Source organism: Triticum dicoccoides, chromosome 2A (assembly GCF_002162155.2).
Source record: "Triticum dicoccoides isolate Atlit2015 ecotype Zavitan chromosome 2A, WEW_v2.0, whole genome shotgun sequence".
Classification (NCBI taxonomy): domain Eukaryota; kingdom Viridiplantae; phylum Streptophyta; class Magnoliopsida; order Poales; family Poaceae; genus Triticum; species Triticum dicoccoides.
In genome coordinates this window covers 571160937-571168000 of record NC_041382.1, presented here as the reverse complement: position 1 = coordinate 571168000, position 7064 = coordinate 571160937, and positions in this window count along the sequence as shown.

Below are 7064 nucleotides of genomic sequence, written 5' to 3'. Positions count from 1 at the left end.
CGTTATGAACGAAGACCCTCATGAAGAAGCAAGGATTCGGAAAGAAAGGACAAGTCATCAAGGAGCTACACAAAACGAAGACATCAAGCTCATATTCGTGAATGGGTATCCGGCTCCGACTCCGACAACCACTCCGAGAGAAGCTATCACTCCGACTCCGAATATACTCAAGATGAAGGTGTTGCCGGTCTAGCAGTTGTGACAACCAACTCCTACGACATATTTGACTCACCAAATGAAGGAGTTGGAACATGCTTCATGGCTAAAGGCCCCAAGGCATCACACCCCGAGTATGTTGATTTCAATAGTGATGAACATGACTTGTTAGGTGATGATGATTTACTTGTTGACAACTCTAGTGATGAATACTGTGATGAAACGTCAATTAATCATGATAATCAAGGTAAAACGAATGACAATGATAAGGAGAAGATTGAGTCTCTAACTAAAGAACTAAACACTCTTAAGTTAGCTCATGAAACTATCTTAGGAGATCATCGAGAACTTTTAAGGACTCATGAGAAATTACGCTTTGAAAAGCTCAACCTTGAGCAAGAGCATGAGTTCTTAAAAGCAATCAATGATGATCTTCGCAAGAAAAGTTCTTATTACATTGCCAAGCGTTTACTCTTATCCACTTACACTCCTCAAGTCAAGTCTAGTAACAAGAACAAGAAAGATTCTTCCTCTAGTAGTAACAATAATCATGCTAAATACAATATTGTTGCTTCTAGTAGTTCTCTTGATTCCACTAATGATTCTCTTAGCCAAGTTACACTTGAGCAAGAAAATAGCTTATTGAAGGGAATTATAGAGAAAGGTGTTTACAAGAGCCTTGCCGGAAGTAAGCAATTCGAGGAAATTGTACGCAAGCAAGGAAGGCACCGGAAGAATCAAGGTGTTGGTTTTGAACGAAAGTTCAATGCCAATGGAGTTGAGTGGGAAGAAGATCAATACCCCAAGACGAAGTTTGTTACTCAACAAGAGAAGTATGATCCTACTTCTTTCAAAGGGACACAAGCTCAAGATGATCTTCCACCACAAGACCACAAGCAAAAAGGCAAGGACAAGCTTCAAGAGGAAATTGATGCATTTGAAGAAGCTCCTAAGGCCTTGGTCAAGTGGGCTCCCAAGACTACTTCAAGTTCCACTTCATCAAGTACAACTACAACACCGAGGATTCCCATCAAGATGGTGTGGATCCCGAAGAAGAACTAGAGAGTTCTTGAGGGTGACTCCGCCAACATACTTCACTCTTATCATCCTGGCAAGAACAAGTGCAATCAACTTCCACATCTTGCACTAGTTCAAGGAGTCACAAACCCTCTTGTTGGTAAGACAAGGGACAAGGTAACCTAAAAGCTTTCATAGACATCATCTTGTGTGTGCATCACTCTATGTCTATGGACATCCTTGTTTGTTCCTTGTGGGACTAACCCGTGTAGGTATTGAAACTGCAACTCACTCCAATGGATAGCTCCAAATGATCTACATCAACGTTGAGCATCCACATCTTCAACATCTACATGAAGTCATCATCGACAAAACCCAAGGTTAGTTCATCCCTCTTAGGGGGGATCTCACATCTAGGGGGAGCTTTACTCTAAGAATTGAGCTAAAGCAACTCTAATGGTGTGAACACAACAATGCTTTATGTAAAAGTGGTAACCCCACTTGTGCTTAAACAATGAGTATGACCTATGATCAAATGTTCTCATTTGACTCCTAAGTCAATATACTCATATATAGATGACCTAGTCATTGCAAATTGTTTGATAGATGCTAGAATTGGTTGTGCATACTTTGCCACATATTTCAATTGCCATTTTATTGTCTGAGCATGTTGATTGCATATTTCACTCATTCGAGGACATCCACTTGTTGTTTTGATTGATTGTTTTTCCTTTATTTTTCCAAATGGATGGACAAGAATGCCTAAGAACCCTCTCTAGCTATCTATGCTTTTCTCGTCTCAAACTCTATTCATGCTACATCAGAAAGTTTGATCAAGTCAGATTCGAACCACTCTGTGTGAGGAGCACTCGCAGTCCCCGATTCGTCATAGACTTAAACTTCCAAAACTTATTTGTGCTTTTTGGTCTGACCGATTCCTCCATTTCGGTCATACTGAGATCACTAAGTCGATCTAGGTTTTCAATCTCGGTGCAACCGATTTGAACCTTTCGGTCACACCGAGTTTCAGTAACTGCTTGCAGTTATGAATCTCGGTGCCACCGAGTTGTTCCACTCGGTCACACCGACAGGGTCGGGCTATATATACTCACAGGCAAAATTTTGGAAATTTCTCCGAAACCCCTTCGCCCGCGCATAGCTCGCTCTGCCTCCTAGGTCTCCGGATCGCCCTCCTCGTCGCCAGCCGCCTCCTGTCACTGGTCTCCGCCGCCGTCAACGGAATTCTTCCCCGCCATTGCCGCCGTAGCGAGTTCATCGCCTAACTAGGGTATGGACTCGATCACAGTGCTATCCCCGTCCGATTCCTAGCACATTGTGTTCATTATGATTCTTACCACGATTGAAACACTTCTATCCAGTCAAAACACTCCATGGATTAGAGTTGAATTGAAAATTTAGGGTTAGGTTTCCGCCGAAACCATCTCGGACCATCCGAGTTGTGGAACTCGGTATCACTGATTCGGCTCAAGCCATTGCACATGTAATTTTTGGTCTGACCGAGAATTGCAAATCGGTGTGACCGAGTTCAGGACTTTGTGAAACCCTAGCAGTCTCGGTGCCACCGAACTGTGACTCGGTCTGACCGAGTTCACTAGTTTAGGTTCCAACAGCTGCTTCGGTATCACCGAGTTTACAAATCGGTTGATCCAAAATGCTTTCTGTGGAAAACTAAAACTAAGTTTTTGACTCATTCTTTTGCAAAAACCTCTGCATTTTGTGATGCTCATCCACTCTATCTCATCTATATCTATTCACAGGGTCTGCTGTCAGTGTTTGCAATATGTCTGATCAGAGTGACAGCCAGAACAGGTCAGAGGAGCAGGTTCACCTGAGTGAGGGCACTAGTCCCTCTAGCAGTTCAGATGATGGTAGCAGGAGCACTCCCAGGAACTTGCCCAAAGCTGCCACCAGAACAAGGAAGAAGAAAACTTCAGAGTCTGAGGATGAAGACTATGTGGCAGTTGAGGATGAGGCCACTTCCAAGAAGAAAGTGGTTAAGAAGGAATATAGCACTCCTGCTGCCACCAAGCCAAGCATGAAGCAAAAGGTTCCTGCAAAGAGAATTCCAATGTCTAAGGCCAGAGCATCTACTCAAGTCCCTTTGGGATCTGAACCCAAAGAGGCTACTGCAGAAGGGAAGAAGAGGAAGTAGAGGATCAAAAAGACCACTGCTAGAGTGCTCGGGAGATCCTCAATCATGAGAGATTCTGAAGAGGAAGAGGAAGAAGAGGTTACTGCACCAACACCTAAGGCCCAGAAGCTTATGGGTGATGCTATCAGGACAGGGGCTGCTTCATCAAAGCCCAAAGAAGCACCCAAAGCAGACTCCAAGCCCAAGAGTGCACCTAAGAGGAATACCAGGAATATACCAGTTGCTGAGAAGAACAAGGCCCCAGTGCCTGAAGTTGCTGCTGATGAAGATGATGAAGGACAAGTCCTAAGGAAGCTCAAACCCAAGATTCCAGACCACAATGATGCTCATCCTGTGACTGAGAACATGAAGATCAGGAGAGACTCGGGACTGAGGAAATGGAGAGAGACAGACCCATATGCTACAAGAAGAAGAACTGCTGTTGATTACAGGTTCCACACAAAGGAACAGCAAGATTTCTATGAGACAGTGCTGTTGGACAAGAAGCCTATAGTGTGTGAAATGAGGTGGGTCGACTAGAAGTATATCAAGGAAAATGAGGAACACTATCCTGGTGTGTTTGACAGCTTCAGTTCTTGTGGAGTTGCAGACTTTGTTGGGCAGAAGCTCACAAAGTGGAATGAGGAGCTCATAATGCAATTCTACTCTACAACACACTTCTATCCAGATGGCAGGATAGTATGGATGTCTGAAGGTACAAGGTACCACTCAACTATTGAGGAATGGGCAAATCTGATCAATGCTCCTAAGGAAGAAGAAGATGACTTGGATGTCTATGCCAAGAAGAAGATGGATCACAACTCTATGGCAAACATGTACAAGGAGATTCCTGAAGATGATCTTGAGACTCACCGTTTGGGTCAGTAAAACACTTGCTATCAGGGCTGCCTACAATCAATTGGATCCTTAGGCACACTCTCTTGCCCAGGTCTGGTGATCACAGAATGATCAGAGGCCATGCAATTAACTTGCTACATATATTTGATGTGACACGAAAGTTCAAGGTCATGAGCCTTATAGTTGAGACTATCAAGAGGACTGCAGCAGACCAGAAAAGAAGTTGTGGATATGCCCCACAAATCCAGGAGTTGATAAACTCAAAGATGGGCACAGGCACATACCAGTTGGATAAGGAACACTTGCCTATCTACCCAGACTTCGAGGACAATCAAGTTGTGATGAATGAGAATGAACTATCATGAGTACAAGCTCAAAAGAAGAAGGAGAAAGCAAAGAAAGAGAAGGCTGCCAAGATGCCAACTCAAGAGGAGGCATCCGAGTACTTTTTGAAAAGCAAGCAAGACCAGCTTGGTTATTTGATAGCATCAACTCTGAGGATTGGGAAGGGGTTGGCCACCCTAACTCAAAACCAGGAGAGCCTGGAAAGAATCATGGAACAAAAATTCTATGATTTAGATGTCAAATTAACTGAGATTCAGTCAGTTGTGGAGCAGCTACAGGATGACATGCAGGAGAGGAAGGGCAGAACAACCACTGATGCATTTGCCAGAGTGCCTAGAGCTCAGAGGTCAATTGCAGTACCAGTACCAGACACCAAAGCCACTTCATCTGCACCAGCTACAGCTTCAGTGCCACCAGCTCCAGCACCTACCCCAGCAGCTCCATCTACTTCGACTGAAGCCTTCGTTCTTGGAGTTCTCCGGACACCACCACCTGAAGACCAAGCCTGAGAGACATTTTAGTGCTATGCATTTTCTATGAACATTTTGGTAACTTGTTGCCAAAGGGGGAGAAAAATGTATAGATCATAGGCTTCGAGAGAGAGAGAGAGTTTGCTTTTGTTCTCTCTTGTCTTCTTGGTTGAACTTTGGTTGCTTGAGATACTATGCTATTATCTGTGAGACATTGATGATCATGTGGTTGATCATAAGCTACACTTATGATTGTTAGATGATATTATCTTACTTAACCTTATATGATCATTCACTTTGCTTGGTGATGAATGCATGTATTTAATTCTTATCATTTTGAGCGCTCCACCAATATGTATGTGACATGGAAGAGTAACCCATGATCCTAACTCATTGTGCATTTGCAGTCCAAAGCAAATCTTAAGATATGCACAAATTTATGGGGAGCTCTTGCTTTTCACATACTTCTCAAAGCGACAATATCTTTCACTCTTATTATCATTTGTCGAAGATTTGATCTATATGTTGTCATCAATTACCAAAAAGGGGGAGAATGAAAGTGCAACTATCCTTGGGTGGTTTTGGTAATTCCTAACAACATATAGCTCATTGAGCTAACATTATTCCAAGATTAATATTTCAGGAAAAGCTCAATGAATGGCATGGCATGGATGAGGAAAGTGGATCCCTCAAAATTCTAAGGACAAAAAGTTTGGCTCAAGCTTCAAGATCAAGACTCTACATTTTATATTTTAGTGATCCAAGATCACATTGAGTCTATTGGAAAAACCAATACTATCAAGGAGGGATGAGGTGTTGCTTAATGGCTAGCTTGCTTAAAGTGCTTAGTGATATGCTCCAAAATCCTCAACTACCTTCCCACATCCACATATGACCTAAACCAAAAGTCAAACTCGGCCCCACCGATTCTTTCTATCCGGCGCCACCGAGTTTCAAATGTCATAGCCACTGCCACAAACCCTAGGCAAATCGGTCTCACCAATAGGGATCTCGGTCTCACCGAGATGGGATTGTAATCTCTCTGTTTCCCTTCGTAACGTTTCGGTCTTACCGAGATGAGCGATCGGTCCCACCGAGATTGCAATGTAAACTCTCTATTTCCCTTTTGTAACATTTCGGTCTCACCAAGATGAGCGAATCGGTCCCACCGAGTTTACCTGACCAACTCTCTGGTTAGCTTATTACCAAAATCGGTTCCACCGAGTTTGTGTAATCGGTCACATCGAGATTACGTTATGCCCTAACCCTAACCATATCGGTCCTGCCGAGTTGCATCTCAGTCCCACCGAAAATCCTAACGGTCACTAGGTATGCTGAATCAGTACGACCGAGTTTAACCATTCGGTCCCACCGAGTTTGGCAAATTGTGTGTAATGGTTAGATTTTGTGTGGAGGCTATATATACCCCTCCACCCACTCTTCATTCGTGGAGAGAGCCATCAGAACACACCTACACTTCCAATACACATTTTCTGAGAGAGAACCACCTACACTTGTGTTGAGGTCAAGATATTCCATTCCAACCATATGGATCTTGATCTCTAGCCTTCCCCAAGTTGCTTTCCACTCAAATCTTCTTTCCACCAAATCCAAATCCTGTGAGAGAGAGTTGAGTGTTGGGGAGACTATCATTTGAAGCACAAGAGCAAGGAGTTCATCTTCAACACACCATTTGTTACTTCTTGGAGAGTGGTGTCTCCTAGATTGGCTAGGTGTCACTTGGGAGCCTCCGACAAGATTGTGGAGTTGAACCAAGGAGTTTGTAAGGGCAAGGAGATCGCCTACTTCGTGAAGATCTACCGCTAGTGAGGCAAGTCCTTCGTGGGCGACGGCCATGATGGAATAGACAAGGTTGCTTCTTCGTGGACCCTTCGTGGGTGGAGCCCTTCATGGACTTGCGCAACCATTACCCTCCGTGGGTTGAAGTCTCCATCAACGTGGATGTACGATAGCACCACCTATCGGAACCACGACAAAAACATCCGTGTCTCCAATTGCGTTTGAATCCTCCAAACCCTTCCCTTTACATTCTTGCAAGTTGCATG